This window comes from Aotus nancymaae, unplaced genomic scaffold (genome assembly GCF_030222135.1).
Source record: "Aotus nancymaae isolate 86718 unplaced genomic scaffold, 86718_ANA_hifiasm-v0.15.2.pri h1tg000020l, whole genome shotgun sequence".
NCBI lineage: Eukaryota > Metazoa > Chordata > Mammalia > Primates > Aotidae > Aotus > Aotus nancymaae.
In genome coordinates, this window is record NW_026988432.1 from 15,348,389 (window position 1) to 15,367,215 (window position 18,827).

Sequence of the window (18,827 nt, forward strand, 5' to 3'; positions counted from 1 at the left end):
TCCTGAGTAGGTGGGACTACAGGCATAAGCCATCACACTGGACTAATTTTTGTATTTTTAATAGAGATGGGATCTCACTATGCTGCCCAGGCTGGTCTTGAATTCCTAGGCTCAAGAGTTTGGCCTCCCAAAGCGCTGGGATTATAGGTGTGAGCCACCACACCCACTCTGCTTCTTAGGTTTTTGGATGAACAAATCTGGACAGAATAAGCATGATAGTTAACCCTCAAAGGGAGAAAGCCCTCACTAAGGGGCAGCATCAGGTGGAGAGGTGGATTGGTCTGGATGGCAGTGATGGACCATGCTTCAACCATTGACAGATGGAACCACAGCACTTCCCCCACTCCTGGTGGAAGGGCCTAGGGAACTCTCTCAAGTTGTCTAGTTTAGAAATGACTCTACGTACAGAGCCAAGTCAGTTGATTTCCCCAGTTATCAGTTCGGCACTCTACTACAGGCCTCAGAAACCAACTCTAGCTCATTTAAACCAAAATGGAACTTATTGCAAGCATGCCAGTAATACAGAGAGTGTTGAAGAACCAGGTTTGGACAAGAGCTCTTGAAACAGGAAAAATGATCCAAGGCATTTTGCAGAACTGACCTTGTGGAGACACCACTGCGGCCTTCCTCAACCCAGACACTGGACATCACCACCAACATCAATGTTGGCATTGGTGGTTTCACCGTTGTGAGAACAAAAGGCCTGTTTCAGAGAGAAGGGGAGGAAAGAAAGTGGCAACAGAGAAGTCCCTGTAAAGAGAAGCAGAGAAATGGGACTGTACCCAGAGGAGGGCATGGGGTCAAGAGGGTTTTGGGTTTTGTTTTGAGACAGAGTCTCGCTCTGTTGCCCAGCCTGGAGTGCAGTGGCCTGATCTCGGCTCACTGCAACCTTTGCCTCCCAGGTTCAAGCGATTCTCCTGCCTCAGCCTCCTGAGTAGCTGGGAATATAGGTGCCTGCCAGCATGCCTGGCTAATTTTTGTATGTTTAGTAGAGACAGGGTTTCGCCATATTGGCCAGGCTGGTCTCAAACTCTTGACCTCAAGTGATCCACCTGCCTCAGCCTCCCAAAGTGCTCAGATTATGGGTGCAAACCACTGTGCCCGGCCTAGAGGGTTTTTTAAAATGAGAACACTGACAGCATGTTTGTATACTCATGGGAATAATCTAGTGCAGAAAAGAGAGCAGATTAGATCATCGCAGGAGCAATGTTTTTGAGTAAGTGGGAAGGGATGTGCCATTTGTACATGGAGGAGAAACAGTTCACTAAAGTAATGGAGCAGACAGACAGTATTTCGGGACAGACCCAGGAGGATAGTAGACAAGGAGACGGGACAGGCAAGTTCTTTTTGAATGCCATCTGTTTTCTCAGTGAAATAAGAAGAAAGGTCAATTGCAGATGATTAGGAAGGCAGCCAGGTGAGGTGGGTTGCACCTCCCAGCACTTTGGGAGGCAGATGGATCACTTGGGCTCAGAAGTTTGAGATCAGCCTGGGCAACATGGTGAAATCCCATCTCTACAAAAAATTTAAAAATTAGCCTGGCGTGGTGGCATGCGCCTGTAGTTCCAGCTACTTGAGGGTCTGAAGCAGGAGGATCACTTCAACCCTGGAGGTCAAAGCTATAGTGAGCCAAGATCATCGCACCACTGTACTCCAGCCTGGGTGATAAAGTGAGACCGTATCTCAAAAAATACATATATATACAAATATATATAAGATAATATATAACATATAAGATAATTAAGAAGGTAAAAAGGCATCAAAAGGCTTGAGAACGAGAGAAACAGAAATAACAATCACATTTCAAAGATTTTAAATTTTTATTCCTGATTTTTTAATATCCTATGATAAAAATCAGATGAAAAAGAATCTCTTAAAACATCCACAGTGAACAAAAGTGGTCTATAAATGATGTACATTGTTTTATCTTGGGGCATCAACCGTTAGTCTACAAAAAGTTTCTCTTAAAGAGCTCAGCCAGTCCTGGAGACCCTACAACCCCCATTGAGTTCCCTTTCTCCAGAAAGGAAAGTGACAGAACAGTTAACATCTACTTGTCCTGAGTTGAAAGTCCAACTTGTAATATTGATTCTGACTAAACTTCAGAGCGAGAAGGGAATCTGTGCCAGCAGGTGGAAGACTTTAACCAGTGAGAACATACTGTGGCAAGTGCTGTATTTACGAACAAAGAGACAAAGCGCAAGCAGCCAGGGTTTTGCTCTTAGAGAGCATACGATGGTCTTCTGATAGCAGGAGAAACAGACTCGCCCTCCACGATGTGTAAACAGCACTGGTTATTTTGCCAGCCACAGGACTTGTGATCCAGGCACCGTGGGCGTTTCAAAATAAATGTTTTGAAATTTACCACCCACACCTGCCACCTCCCTGCACCCACTGAATTTCAACACTGGTCTGATGGTGCAATATTGATATTCCCCTGGCAAAAAGTCCTTCCTGGAGGCTATGGGATGGGATGGGGTAAACTTCTTGGTAGCAGCCTCCCCAAACTGCATGATTGCCTCCCTGCTCTGATTAGTGCATGGCCAATCTGTCAATAAATTTGATTAAAAAATTTTTTTTCTGGCTGAGCACAGTGGCTCATGCTTGTAATTCCAGCACTTTGGGAGGTTGAGGTGGGAGGATTGTTGGAGACCAGGAATTCAAGACTGGCCTGGGTAATATAACGAGACCACATCTCTACAAAAAATTCAAAAATTCAAAAAGGCCAGGTGTGGTGGCTCACGCCTGTAATCCCAGCACTTTGGAAGGCCGAGGCGGGCAGATCACCTGAGGTTGGGAGTTCAAGACCAGCCTGGCCAACATAGTCAAACCCCATTTCTACTAAAAATACCAAAAATTAGCTGGGCGTACTGGCAGGTGCCTGTAATCCCAGCTACTAAGGAGGCTGAGACAGGTGAATTGCTTGAACTCGAGAGGCGGAGGTTGCAGTGAGCCAAGATCACACCACTGCACTCCAGCTTGGGCAACAAGAGTGAAACTCTATCTCAAAAATAAATAAATAAATAAAATAAAAAATTAAAAAAAATTAGCCGGGCATGGAGGTATCTATCTGTAGTCTCAGCTATTTGGGAGACTGAGGCGGGAGGATTGGTTGAGCCTAGGAGGTCAAGGTAACAGTGAACTCTGTCTGATTTGTGCCACTGCACTCCAGCCTGGGTGAGATAGTGAGGCACTGTCTCAAAAAAGAAAAAGAAATAAAAAACTAAAAACAGGAAAAACAATGAAGTTAAAATATTATTTTCTCCATAAAATTTTGCCCATGCATGTATCTCCCTCTTTGGCCCTTTTCCCAAACTCATCCCTCTGATGGTACTTGCTGGGAGCCCCAACAAGAGCCCCCAACAAGAGCACAGATTTGTCAATAATTTGCTCAGTTTCATTTAAGATGATGATTGATCTTCCCACTCCTAGCCTGATTTCTTTCGGACTTGATCTAATTTCTTTAGAGACCCGTGCCTGTGGACTCGTGTTAATTTGTTAATTGAGTTAGACTGCTGCCAGAACATCACAAGCCCTTCATCTGAGCTCTGTCCTGTGTCAAACGGTGAAACACTGGGCATAATGAAGCTATATTGGTTGAAAAAGCGAGAGCTGATGAATTTTCGCCCAAATGTGACACTGATGACAGTAAATCCTTTGGAGGGGGGTGGCACGTTGGCCTCAGCAGTACAGAGCTCACAGACCAGGCTGACAGTGCATAGGTTGGTGACTTCTAAGCAGTGTCACCTTCTGGAAGCTCTGACACTCAGCAAGCCAACACCAGGCTGAGAGGCATGACTCAGAGCCCTGGTTCACCCCTCATAGACCTTCTCCGTGCCCCAGGATCTCAGTTTCAGTGCTATTCCATGACTCAGCTGTCACGACCTCTTTGGGCAAGTTCCACCGCATGTTTTGTGGGCCAGGGCTCTTAATCTGAGTGCAAAGGCCTTATCAGCCAAGCAGATGGACCAGCAGCTGCCACTTCCCAGGGAAGCCAGGAGTTCCCCCTGGGTCAGTGGGAAAGGGTTTCCTGCAAGGATACCACGTGTAAAGTCCTTTGGGATGAAAGGCATTCTGAGGATGTGAGTTATCACAGTGGAGCTCACCAAGGCTTCTCCAATTTGATATAAATAACTCTGCACTGGCAGCAGATGGGAGCAGAGCCAAATAGTAATGAATACTAGGACAAACAAACAGGCCTCTCCGGGATGCCGGCCCAGCCTCTCCAAACCACAGTTGGCAACAGGCTTGGAGGTGGTGGTGGGCGAAGCTGTACCGGCAACATTGCATTAATCACTTGTGAGTGAAGGGAGGAAGCGCCCCAGAATAATAGAAGCGCAAATAATTAGGAAAGGCCACGCCAGATAGGACTAGAAAGGGCATAACTGGGAAGCATGTTAATTTGCCTGACTTGATGTTTAGCTATTAACCAGCAAATCAGTCTTTACATAAAGGACCCTTCCTACTTACTAAGCTCTGTGTTTCAGAGATAACAGAGAGGGATGACGCAGTGGTAGCACCACCCCAACCCCAGCACAGAGCAACAACTCAGTGGAAACAGAGGAAAGGCAGGTCTAGCAGTGCTGCATACAACAGCTAACTCCTGCATAACACAGACTCCTTACTGCATTGGTGGGTTGATATTAAGTACGGGAGGAAAAAGTGAGATGAATCCAAAGCGGGTACCTTGGGGATGTGAAAGTTGTCAGTAGCAAAACTGAGTCACTAAGGCTAAGAAAACTCTGACAAACAGATCCAGGGAAGGCCATGAAGAGAGGATTCTCACACTTGTATGCCTGACCATGAAGGACTCTACAGAAACCATCACTTTGCACCAAGACCGTCACAGCCATATACAACAATTGCTTCTGTAAGGACATCTGCCCAGCAACTGCCTCTCCAACCTTGAAAGGCTGTCACCCTTGTTATGGATCTTTTAGCCAGGGATAAGTATTTCAAAACAATTATGTAATCCCCTTTATTTTTTCCTTTAAAAATCTTTCTCTTCCTTTACCTCCCTGAATATGCACATAGTTTACCTATGACACATGTATTCACATTGCAATGCTCTGTTCCCAGATCAACATCTTTTCTTTTAGAGAGCCTCTCTTTGTTATTTAGACTGGTGGGGAACAAGCAAATATAAAAGACAGAGTTGTCTCGAGCTGGGAGGCCAGGATTAGCCATGCATCGATTAGACCATGGGCTGTAGTGAAACCGAGTGGGGAAGAGAAAGGGAGACCCTAGTTCAGCTGCGACAGTGCCCCTGGCTCTCAGGAGAAGCAAACCCAAGTCCTCCTTGGATAAAAGCATCCCCATCTCAGGTCCTCAGGGTTCCCACACATTAAGATCAACAAAATGAGTTCAGCATCAAATAACATGAAAAACACAAGCAAACAGGTTACCATGAGTACAAAAACAGTGAACAACAGAATTCAACCCCCTTCCTCCTGGTAATGAAACTATCAGACTCAAAATACAAAATAACAATGGATAAAATGTTTAAAAGTTGAAAAAAAAAAGGAATCTCCAAATAGTCAAGCAATAAGAGACAATAAAAATGACCCAGTAGATTTTGAAAAAGACAAAGTTGAAATTTGAAAATAGAATTGGCCAAGCACGGTGGCTCACGCCTGTAATCCCAGCACTTTGGGAGACCAAGGCGGGTGGATCACCTGAGGTCAGGGGTTTGAGACCAGCCTGACCAACATGACAAAACCCCATTTCTACTAAAAATACAAAAATAGCCAGGCATGGTGTTGGGTGCCTGTAATTCCAGTTACCTGGGAGGTTGAAGCAGGGAGAATTGCTTGAATCCTGAAGGTGGAGGTTGCAGTGAGCCGAGACTATGTCACTGCACTCCAGTCTGGGTGACAAAGTGAGACTCTGTCTCAAGAAAAAAAAAAAAAGAAAGGAAAATAGAATTGCAAAAATTAAAAAACAAGAAACAAGACAAAACAAGTCAATGGGTGGGTAAACAGCAAATTAGGAGAGGTGGTGGGGGTGGGGAGGGTGTCTTAGAGGTGATAGAGGGCAGGTCCTGAGGGCTTTGCAGGGTCATAGAGGATGGTGCCAGGAAGCAATCACACTTTGAATACACTTGAGAGTTCTATAAAAGCCCATCAAATTATTGCAGAAAAGGGCTAAAGGATGACTGTTTGCAGTAAGATTCTTGTGGTGCTATTACCAGATTTGGTTTGTCTTTAAGCACACTGCTGAATGTGCGATCAATATTTAGTAATTATGTACAAATAGTCCCCGTGATAAATCAGAGTTGTTATTGCCGCCTTAAGCTTTGGCTTTGGTAACAAGCCTCTTCTTGGATCCTGTTCTGTTTCCCTGGTGTCAGCTGCCTCAGTCAGCGCTCAGCACTGTTCTCATACAAACCTGCATGTTGCAGTTAGTCGGAAGCATTTTGTTAGGAAGGGCAGATGCTGTCCTCCTCCCGACATGGCTAGGGTAAAGCATCAGCACCTCTCTCCCCAGTGGGAGAATCAGGCCTCCGTCCCTAAATGCAGAATTCTAGCCAGAGGCTGTGAGGTTCTGTCCAAGCCCTCATGACTTCTTGCACAAAATTCTCCCAGGAACTTTGGGGGCCACAGTCACTGAACTCAAAGAAAATTCTGCTTTCTTTAAGATCAAGGTGTATTAGTCAGGGTTCTCTACAGGTACAGAATGAATAGGATAGATGTATATTTGAAAGGGAGTTTATGAAGGAGAATCAACTCTCACAATAACAAGGTAAAGTCCCATGAGGCCGCCTGCAAGGTGAGGAGCAAGGAAGCCAGTGCTGGATCAGTCCAAGTCCCAGAACCTCAAAAGCAGGGAAGCCAACAGTGCAGCCTCCAGTCTGTGGCTGAAGGCCTGAGAGCCCCTGGCGAACCTCTGGTGCAAGTCCAAGAGTCCAAAAGCTGAAGAACTTGGAGTCTGATGTTCAAGGACAGGAAGCATCCAGCACGGGAGAAAGAGGAAGGCCGGAAGACTCAGCCAGTCTGCTCTTCCATCTTCTCCTGCCTGCTTTATTCTAGCCGCACTGGCAGCTGATTAGATGGTGCCCACCCAGATTGAGGGTGGGTCTGCCTCTCCCAGTCCACTGACTCAATGTTAATCTCCTTTGGCAGCACCCTCACAGACACATGCAGGAACAATACTTTGCATCCTTCCATCCAATTAAGTTGACATTCAATATTAACCATCACAAAGGGCATCACAAGGAAGCCCAGAGCTGAAGTCAGAGTGCCTACCCCAAGTAATAATACCTGCAGCCCCTTCTGTGGGTTGACACAGACTCTAGCCCTCAGGAGACTAATCCTTGACTCACTTCATTAGGTATGGCCCGTGTGCTTCCCCAGGTGTGGTCCTGGGCTCATATTCATCAGAATCACCTGTGTGCTTGATAAAACTGCAGCCTCCAAAGCCTCACTCAGGCCTATTGAATTCCTCTTGTGGGTGGAGTCAGCAAATCTTGCCTTCCCACAAGCACCCTGTATTAGTCTGTTTTCACATACTGTAAAGAACTTCCCTGAGACTGAGTAATTTATCAAGGAAAGTTATAATTTACTCACAATTCTGTATGGCTGAAGAGGCCTCAGGAAACTTACAATCATGGCAGAAGGAGAAGCAGACATGTCTTACACGGAGGCAGGTGAGAGAGACGAGCCCAGGGGAACTGCCATTTATAAAACCATCAGATCTCGTGAGAACTCATTCACTATCACGAGAACAGCATGGGGGAAACTGTCCCCATAATCCAATCACCTCCCACTGGGACCCTCCCTCAACACATGGGGATTATAATTCGAGATGAGATTGGATGGCACCAGAGCCAAACTATATGACTGTCCCAGGTCAGTTTCCTAGAACCAGACTGAAGAGGAGGATTCCTGTGAACCTAACTGACTGGGGGAGCATTGCCTTGTGAAGGAGAGGGAGGGAACAGCAGAGGGCAAGGGAAGCAAGTTAAGGATGTGGTCCTCAGTGGAGACTGGCTCCGGCCGAGTCCCACAGGGAGCTCCAGAACACGGACTGCACCTGGTAGTTGTCCCATCTTGACACAAGGGGATGGCCTTTTGTGTCATCATTGTACCCAAGCAAAAGTTATCCTCTGCTCACAAACTGCTGCCTGCAGGAGCAGGTGGTTCACGTGTTTCTGGAGTAAGCCCCCCAGGCACATAACCCATCTATGCCAGGACAGTTCTAAGCCCCTAGCAGCCAATACTCACAGCAGACCCTCAGCAATCAATTCACAGCACCCCCAGGAGATTCAAGCCAGAGCAAGATGGCTCGGCCAATAAAGATAAGGAAGCCCAAAATCTACATACTTTTCCTTCTTCTCGATGAGGAACTAGACTAACTTAGCAGCCAGCCAAGACAAAAGGGTTCTTTATAGAGTGGTGTCCTCATAATCACCTTCATTTCTTGCCTAAGGCAATTTCAGCTCCCTAAACCTGTACCACATAGGCAAGAGAATCCAGATGTTGTCATGAGCCAAGAGAGACTCCATGATAGGAAAGCCTATATAAGGGGCCAGCACCCTGGAAGTACACCATCCCTTCGTTATCTAGTTAGAACGGTTGTCTGGCACAGTGGCCCATGCCTGTAATCCCAACATTTTGGGAGGCTGAGGTGGAAGGAGCTCTTGAATCTAGGAGTTTGAGACCAGCCTAGGCAACATAGCAAGACCCCCTCTCTACAAAAAAATTAAAAATTTAGTTGGGCGTGGTGGTGCACACCTGTGGTCCCAGCTAGTCGGGAGGCTAAGGTGGGAGGATCACTTGAGCCTGGCAGGTGAAGGCTGCAGTGAGTCATGATCTTGCCACTGCACTCAGCCTGAGCAACAGAGTGAGACCCTGTCCCACCCCAAAAAGGATAAAGATTTTTTAAAAAAGAAAGTAAAAGAGAGAGAGCGAGGACTGTCATCACTGGGCAAGTAGACAGCAAAATTGATGCCAGCTACACACATCAGGCTTTGATTTGACTTCTTAGAATCAATCACTCACCTCTCAATTTTATCTCAGGATTTTATCTCCTAATACTGTCCCCACAGACTTTGCTTTTGACCCGGCACACATTAGAATAGGGCTTACTAGCTCCTGCTTTTCAGGATAAATCAGTGTGTCCAAAGTTCTGCCGTCTGCCTCCCTACTTCTTCCAAGCAACATTCATGTACCCTGTTTCCTTCTGAACCCGGCTCTGCACAAACCCCCCTGGACACATGCCAAATTCTCGCATAGATCATGATGAGAAACGCACATACCCCACTTTGTTCTTGCCTTTGGTTCAAAATAAAAACTGAAGACAAAGAATCTAACAGGAAATGAAAACAAAAACCCAATTTACCAAAAGAGCTAGTCATTTACCCCCTGGAGGTATGAATCGCTCATGCCTTGCTCTGAATCAGGGCACGGAATAAGAAGCGCATATGTTAAATATATATTTCAGCTTTACCTCAGATGACTAGTGGGTGTTGTGCTGTGTGTTGTTTTTTGAGATTAAGATAATTATTTACTCAATAAAATTTAAACAGTTATAGCATAATTGGAAGCCGAGGGTAGTCATTTTCTCTCCCGCCCCCTCCCAGGTGCAGGTGACATGGTCATATATTAGACAACATGATGATTATACTATAGTTTTGTGAAAAATTAATGGAGGGGAAATCCACAGGGCCTCATCTTCTTCAACAGCCTTCCTGCAGGTGCTTTTCAGTCCTCTCCCAAACTGAATGGCTAGCCCTTATTTCTAACTGATCCGTGTTCTCTATAAAACAGGAAAAGGGGTTGTTTTACAAGCTTATTATTCAGGGCAGAAGAGGCTGGCCATTTGTAAGTTCTCTTCTTTTTAATTTACCAGCTTTTAAGGGCTAAGAACAGTTTTGAACCATCCAAGTGAACCACTGTGCATGGGGTAACAGGGTCGGGAAACATTAGGAATAGGTGAAACCTGGGTGATCACAGAACACAGCCCGAGCATCATGGGGGTGAACTAACTAGGGATGTGTCTCAGCTGAGACCTGGGTGATCACAGAACACAGCCCGCCCATCACGGGGGTGAGCTAACTAGGGATGTGTCTCAGCTGAGACCTGGGTGATCACAGAACACAGCCCGCCCATCACGGGGGTGAGCTAACTAGGGATGTGTCTCAGCTGAGACCTGGGTGATCACAGAACGCAGCCCGCCCATCACGGGGGTGAGCTAACTAGGGATGTGTGTCAGCTGAGAGCTGGTTCGGTAGAAGGGCTGGATCTGTTAACGGTGGAAGAGATCCGAGTTACCCCAAGTTACCCGCAGGGTATCCATATGGGTCCATAGAAACTTCAGTCCTTGCCTCCTTAGAAGAAAGAACTCAACTGAGGGCCATAAAGCAGAAAAAGAGACAGAGGCAAGTTTCAGAGCAGGAGCAGAAGTTTATGACAAAGGTTTTAGAACAGAAAAGAAAGGGAAGAACCCTTGGAGGAGACCCAAGTGAGTGCCTGAAGGTCAGAGAGAGAAAAAGAGCCCCTTTGACCTCAGGCTCGCCTCTTTCCCACGATTTTCCCCCAGGGTGCGCTTTCCACATGCGCAGTGCTTTCCTTACCCTTTGGAACTGAGCAGGTGCAGCGTGTTTAGGGCGTTACATGCCTGCCCATCTGAGGCTTTTTCCTTTCTCTGGTGGTGTGTGCCCCCACCCCCCAGCAGCATACTTCGCCGTTTTGTCGCTTACCATGCATGCCCAAAAAGCTGCTTCTCCCTGGGGTCTGCATCCAATTAACACTTTTTTTCTTTCTTTTTTTTTTTGAGACAGTCTTGCTCTGTCACCAGGGCGGAGTGTAATGGTGTGATCTCTGCTCACTGCAACCTTCGCCTCCCGGGTTCAAGCGATTGTCCTGCCTCAGCCTCCTGAGTAGCTGGGACTACAGGCACACGCCTTGACACGCAGCAAATTTTTGTATTTTTAGTAGAGACAGGGTTTCACCATGTTGGCCAGGATGGTTTCGATCTCTTGACCTCATGATTCACCCACCTCGGGTGAGCGTTAGACTGAAGATCTAAAGGTCCCTGGTTTGATCCCGGGTTTTGGCCATTAACATTTTTAATGCTAACAGGTATGGACCATCTAGAGATTGTCTCTCCCTGGCTACCCAATTATCATTTTTAGAGCAGCAATGTGATAATTGCTGAACCATCACTTGATATTCCTAGTGGGTTGGGGGAGAGCCCTCTCCTGCCCCGCTGAGGCCTGTCTAACTACCTAGAACAGATCTAGACCCAGACTGAGTAATGGGCCCCTCCCCTGGTGCTCCTGCCCGGTGTCCCACCCTGCATATGGCCTTTTCCCAGGCAGCTCCGTGGGGCTCTTCTGATTTAGGAATGGACCATCTTTCTGGGGTGACTGAGTTTCCACACAGCATCCTGGGAAATGTGATACCCAGGGAACGAGTTAACCTCTATTTCCAATTCATTCCATAAATCGCTCTAGTTGATCAAAATACGGTTCTGGAATCATGAAAATGAAGTATAAGTGTGGTGCATGTCATGAGAATACAAAATGGTACTTCTTAGAACCCATTTTATTTTAAAATTTATTTTTTTTTAAGGTGCGCACTTTTATTCAACTGGTCTCCAGTCAGTGTACAGATAAGCCCTGGCGGCCTCCACCCACTCCCAGGGAGACCAAAAGCCTTCATACATCTCAGGTTGGGGAACAAAAATGGGGTAGCCACAAAGGCTGATCATTCAAAATAAAAATGTATTGAGGCAAAGATTAAAACATTTTTGCATTACATAATTTACACGAAGCAATGCTATCACCTCCCCTGTGTGGACTCAGGAGAGGGTTGGGCCATTCTCTTTAGATAAAGTGGGGTGGCTTTTAGGAAGTCAAGGGACTTCCTGTAACAATGCATCTCATGATATTTGGAATGATCATTAAAAAAAAGAACAATGTACAATCAAAGTCCTTGGCCACATTGTAGAACTTTGGGGGATGCTCGCTCCAACCGACTGCTGTTCCCTTCACCATTTCAGTTTTTAAATCCTGAGTCAAGCCAAAACAAAAACAAACAACAACAACAAAAAACAAAACACCCAAACACCCCCCCAAAAAAAACACCAAAGCCATGCCAATCTCATCTTGTTTTCCACTCAAGTTTGTCAAGAAAGGGTGTAACGCAACTAAGTCACAGTCCGCCTAGGGGCATTTGTGGTGGACGCCCGAGGGGCTGGACTCGTCATACTCCTGCTTGCTGAACCACATCTGCTGAAAGGTGGACAGCGAGGCCAGGATGGAGCCGCCGATCCACACGGAGTACTTGTGCTTGGGAGGAGCAATGATCTTGATCTTCATCGTGCTGGGTGCAGGGGTGGTGATCTCCTTCTGCATCCGCAATGCCAGGGTACACGGTGGTGCCACCGCCAGACAGCACTGCGTTGGCATACAGGTCTTTGCAGATGTCCACATCACACTTCCTGATGGAGTTGAAGGTAGTTTCATGGATGCCACAGGATTCCACACCCAGGAGGGAAAGCTGGAAGAGTGCCTCAGGGCAGCGGAACCGCTCGTTGCTGATGGTGATGACCTGGCTGCCGGGCAGCTCATAGCTATTCTCCAGGGAGGAGCTGGAGGCTGCCATGGCCATCTCCTGTTCAAAGTCCAGGGTGACATAGCACAGCTTCTCCTTGACGTCATGCACGATTTCCCAGTTGGCCATGTTGGTGAAGCTGTAGCCACGCTCAGTGAGGATATTCATGAGGTAGTCAGTCAGGTCCCAGCCAGCCAGCTGCAAACGTAGGTTGGCGTGGGGGAGGGCATACCCCTCATAGATGGGCACAGTGTGGGTGACCCTGTCACTGGAATCCACCAGGATGCCAGTGGCATGGCCAGAGGCGTACAGGGACAGCACAGCCTGGATGGCCGCATACATGGCTGGGGTGTTGAAGGTCTCAAACATGGTCCACCTTTTCATGGTTGGCTTTGGGGTTCGGGGGGCCTCAGTCATCAGTACGGGGTGCTCCTGAGGAGCCACACGCAGCTCGTTGTAGAAGGTATGATGCCAGATCTTCTCCATGTCCTCCCAGTTGGTGATGTTGCTGTGCTCGATGGGGTACTTCAGGGCCAGGAAGCCCCTCTTGCTCTGGGCCCTTGTTGCCCATTTAGGAGTCCTTCTGCCCCACGCCCACCATCACACGCTAGTGCCTGGGCACCCCACGATGGAGGGGAAGGCAGCTCGGAGAGCATTGTTGCCCACCAAGCCGGCCTTGCACATGCCAGAGCCATTTTTGACGATGAGCATGGTGATATCATCATCCATGGTGAGCTGGTGGCGGGTGTGGACGGGCGGCAGAGTGGCGAGGGGTGAGGCTCTGTGCCTGCGGGGCAGATGCGGTCTCAGCGATCTAGAACACATTTTAGCTGGTAGCAGCAATTGAGCCAGGTTCTGTGTCTCTGTTTAGCACCTTCTGTTTATGAGATGGGGAGTAGAGCCTACCAGGCAGTCACAAGACTTCAACCTACCCAGGTCAGCTGATCCTTTGTGTGTCATGCCATGAAATACGAATATACTGCCTTTCGAAGTGCCTTCTCTTCCAACTCAGAGACCACCTTCCACCATCTGCATTTTATCCTTTGCAGGTTGAATGGCTCCCACGGCAGCCTGTGCAGACATTCCTCAACTCAGCGGCGCCTCCGAGTGGTTCTTAGGACTAGGAACCAAGAGGCGAATGCACGAGGCACAAGTGGGCTTTGTCCCAGAGAAGATGGCGGGAACAGACACTAGTGTCAGATTCTCTGCCCAGCCACCTGCTCAGCTCGCTCCTGTGGATCACACCATTCCACATCTTCCCAAATGCCTCCCAGGGGACCAGGTGACTGCTGTGCCTAGAATCTCTCAGTCCTCTGAAAATGGCTTCTTCCCTGGCCACCAAATGGGAGTAAACAATGCCATGGAGATTGAAACCATCATCAACAAGGACACTTGCTAACTGGGAAAGGTATTTTTCTTTTCTTTTTTTCTTTTTTGAGATGGAGTTTCGCTCTTGTTTCCCAGGCTGGAGTGCAGTGGCGCCATCTCTGCTCACTGCAACCTCTGCCTCCCAGGTTCAAGTGATTCCCCTGCCTCAGCCTCACAAGTAGCTAAAGTTATAGGCATCTGCCATTACACCTGGCTAATTTTGTATTTTTAGTAGCGATGGGGTTTCACCATATTGGCCAGGCTGGTTTTGAACTCCTGACCTCAGGTGATCTGCCCACCTCAGCCTCATAAAGTGCTGGAATTACAGGCGTGAGCCACCCTGGCAAGAAAAGGTATTTTTCTTTACCAAAGAGGGTAAAGAACTATTGATCAGCTAGTAATTTAAGTCTATGTAAACATACAACATGGGTTACTAATGCTTTTCTTTTTCTTTTAAGATGAAGTCTTGCTCTGTCGCCAGGCTGGAGTGCAGTGGTACAATCTCAGCTCACTGCAACCTCTGCCTCCCCAGTTCAAGCGATTCTCCTGCCTCAGCCTCCCAAGTAGTTGAGACTACAGGTGCACACCACCACGCCCAGCTAATTTTTGTATTTTTAGTAGAGACTGCATTTCACCATGTTGGCCAGGATGGTCTCGATCTCTTGATCTCATGATCTGCCTATCTCAGCCTCTAAAAGTGCTGGGATTACAGGTGTGAACCACTGTGCCTGGCCAAGTTGCTAAGCTTTTCTATTATTTTCAGTAATAATTATAAATTAAGGAAAAGGCAAGAAGATTTGAGGATTTTTCTCCCTGAAGATGAAATATGGGTTGTATTCAGAAGCTCTCAAAAATTCGTAAGAAGTATTATGTTGAAAAATATATCAAACAATGGGAAAAAGTCCCTTCGTGGTTTTTTTCCTAGCTATTAATTGTTAAAGTCATTTTCTCAGGCAAAATGCCCTGATGAACTGAATCCTCCCACCCATGACCATGCATGTGACATAAAGGACCTGGTGACTGAGCCTGTTGGAGGTCAGCTTCCCCAAGGTGTAAAGAAAGAGATTGGTCCCCGCCCCCACCCCACCCCATGGGCTTTCTCACTGCAACCATTGCTTACAAAAAGGGTCTGGTAATTTTATGTTTTTATGACTCCATTTCCAGCACCAAGTGGCCTATGGTTGCCCCCATTTTTCTTGGGTCATCTGCTTGGCTGCTGAGCTGACAAAGCTGCCATGGGCCTTCCGTTTACATTCAGGGTCACTGATGCGCCACAGCAGACAGTTTAGAGAACGGGATCAGCCTCATTTGAGCGACAACATAGCTGCTGGGTGCTTGGGTCCTACAGCTGCTTTGTGGGTGAAGCCGTGCCTCAGTTTCCTCATCTGTAATATGAGGGTACTTATACCTACTGTCTTGGATTGGGTTTCCTGTCTCCCAAGAGCAGGACCTGAGTGAAGACTTGGGAGCAGGGGTATTATTTGGACAGGGTATTAGTTTGCTAAGGCTGCCGGAAATGATGACCACAAACTGGGTAGCTTGAAATAACAGAAATGTGTCTCAGAGTCCTGGAGGTCAGATATCCAATATTAAGGTGTTGGCAGAGTCACGCTCCTTCCGAAGGTCTTAGGGGAGAATCTTCCCCTGCCTCTTCCGTGGTGCACCTGGGCTTGGAGCTGCGTCCCTCCCGTCTCTGCCTCTGTCGCCACACGGCCTTCTTCTCCGTGTCTCTTATAAGGACACTGTCATTGGATCCAGGGCCCACCTGACTCCAGTGTGATCTCATCCACCCTTAATTACATCCACAAAGACCCTGTTTCCAAATGAGACTGTATTCTGAGGTTCTGGGTGGACACGGAATTTTGGGGGAATGCAACTCAGCCCAGCACAGGGCTCGTGGCTCCTTTCCGGTCCTAATCCCAGACTTACCCCATGCTGACCTTTAAGACGGACTAACTTAACGGATAGGGGACGTGGACATCCTAGGAGGGATAAAGAGCATGGCTGGCGCTCAGGGTTCCTCCCTCACCATTCACCCCAGCCGAAATGTCCCCATGCATCATTTCCAAGCAACTTGACTCAACCTTCAAGACTCAATCGTCCCAGACACAAGGAGGATCTTCAAGACAGCTGCAATTCTCAAGGTGATGAGCCATGTGAGGATCTTTCACTGAGGGAGGGGGCTTCACAAAGAATCTCTGCCCAGGAATCCTAACAGGGATTCAGGAAAGAGTGCCTTACCAATGAAATAATTTTCACAGTCAACTGCTGCCACTTCTGCCAAGGTTTGACGGACCTCAGGGGCGTGACTTGTTTCCAGGCGTGCTGGGCACTTCCTTGCAGCTCGTTGCCCCTAGCCCTTGTTTGCGGGGGTGAGGTGGGGGCATGAATGGAGAGAAGAGTAAGGTCACCAAGCTGCAGCTCCCTGAAAGGGCAAACAACCTGAATTTCATATTCCCTGGAATAAGGAGCCTGAAATGTATAGCATGGACAGCAAATCAAATTTGGCCCACAAGCTGAAATTCTCTGTCAGATACGTGTCTGGGCAGAGTGCTGGATTAGGGAAGATTCCGAGGCTCATCTGGGCTAAGTGGGCAGAGCCGTGATGGAGTTGAAACATGCCACAGACATCCCCAGGGACTCCTCAGGGCACGTGCCACCAATGTGTCATCCCTGGTGAATAGCTTTTTTTAGGACAGCTTTCTACATGCGTTGTTGCCAGACACAGGTGACAAATTAAAAACATGCAAATAAACAAAGTCATAGAAACGAGCTGTTTCCATGCTTTTACTCCTTTGCCATATTTCTAAAGACATCTGGTTACTCAATGTAAAACCTTGTGATTTTTGAATCATAAATTTTCAGCGGCAAGGCACTGGGTCTATTTATACTCTCTAGCTGAGTACATGCCCGCTATCAGTTGTGTAACCAGGATTGCTGGGCCGGGGCCAAGCCTGAGCTCAGCTAGCTGGAGCTGGGGTGGGTAAGTGAGTAAGAAGTGGGGGGTGAGGGTGTTTTAGTCCCAGTTCTGCCCCAAAGGGCTGCCACATCGCCTTGGGTGGTTCATTCCGGGCTTTGGCATCTCAGCTTCCCTGTCTCTAAAATGGGAGTAACGATGCTGCCCCATCCTGTGTCACAGGTTGGAGTGAGATACTGTGAGGGGGTGTGTGGAATGGAAGCACGGCCCCGGGCCCAGCCGGCATTATCCTTTAGAACTCATTCCTGCCATAACAAATCAGAATGTTTGCATGGGGCGGGCAATTGCCTAGGAAATCCGGCTCCGATTGTTAAAGACATCTGGAAGTCTCCGGGGCCTAATGGTTCTGAGGATGCCAAACAAGGAAACATGACCAGCTAAAAAGTCAGCATGGCCCCCAGATGGGGACAAGGAACGGCCTGTGGCCACGCCTGGGCAACACACAGCTGTTTCAGGAGCCGAACTTTCACTTCCTTGATACCATCTGCAGCAGCCTAGGATGGCCCCACCAAGGCCATCTGACCTCCTAGCCCCACCCTGAAGGGGCCTGAGAAATCGCTCAGTTAAATGTTTGCCTGTTTGCTTGTTTTTGTTTGTTTTTGAGATGGAGTGCAGTGGTGTGATCTCGGTTCACTGCAACCTCTGCCTCCTGGGTTCAAGTGATTCTCTCACCTCAGCCTCCTGAGTAGCTGGAATTACAGGCGGCCACCACCATGCCAGCTAATTTTTGTATTTTTAGTAGAAATGGGGTTTCTTCATGTTGGCCAGGCTGGTCTCGAACTCCTGACCTCAGGTGATCTGCCTGCCTCGGCCTCTCACAAGTGCTGGGATAATAGGCATGAGCCATCGTGCCCGACTTGTTTGTTTTTAATGAGGAAGCAGAAGGAAAGTCATTTTTGCAAGGATCCCAAAGCTAATTAGCAGTTGAAAGGGGACAAGGACTCTACTTCCCAGATACCAGGGATAAGAGTATACAGGGAGCCAGAGGGAAGCACAGGAAAGAACCCTCTTCTTCCCCAGCAAGAGCTCGGTTTGAGGCCAGGCGAAGTGGCTCATACCTGTAATCCCAGCACTTTGGGAGGCCGAGGTGGGCAGATCACGAGGTCATGGCCAACCTGGTTAAACCTCATCTCTACTAAAAATACAAAAAAAAAAAAAAAATTAGCCGGGCGTGGTGGTGGGTGCCTGTAATCCCAGCTACTCAGGAGGCTGAGGCAGGAGAATCACTTGAGCTTGCGAGGAGGAGGTTGCAGTGAGCAGAGACCACACCACAGCACTCCAGCCTGAGCAACAGAGGGAGACTCCGTCTCAAAAAAATAAATAAATAAAAGAGCTGGGCTTGAGAGACGACAGGGGTGTGTTATTTGTGGGTTCCTTCCTAGCTAAAGAAGTTGTCGCTTGAGCAGGAGAAAAAAAACCTGTGCGATTTCCAGTTTTAAATCTATTCAATCCAGTCAATAATGAAATCAGTAAGAATTCTTACGACAGTCAGAAGTTATGACAGCAGAAGGGCTGGATGTTCCTGAGATCTAAGCTGTGCACGGGAGGCCAGTGAATGTTGTGGTTAAAGGCTGCAGTAGATTAAGCTCTATGGTACAGCAGGGAAGGCAGTGGACCCAGTCTGCTCTGGTGCAGGCAATCACGGGGGACATTATCTGCAGAGAATTTAACAACACTAATAAAACCATCTAAACACTGCTCTACTGGTTGGCAATTCTAAATAGTGTTAGTGACACAGTACTCCTCTCCCATAATTTTTTGCTGGTCTAAGTTCTAAACAATTGTGGTTACTGTTGAGTTTAATGGTATAGGCTTCAGCTTAAATTAGCACATTTTTACTGTTTATCCTTTAGTAAACATTGTATCCCACATGGAAGTTAATTTGGCTGTCAGTTCACAAGGACTCACTACTCATGTCTGTTCCA

At 47.6% G+C, this 18,827-nt stretch overlaps 1 pseudogene; it reads right to left on the bottom strand.

Moving 5' to 3' along the window:
• Positions 1–12,166: 12,166 nt before the first annotated feature.
• On the bottom strand, positions 12,167–13,286 carry LOC105723634 (actin, cytoplasmic 1-like; annotated as a pseudogene).
• Between the last annotated feature and the right edge of the window lie 5,541 nt (positions 13,287–18,827).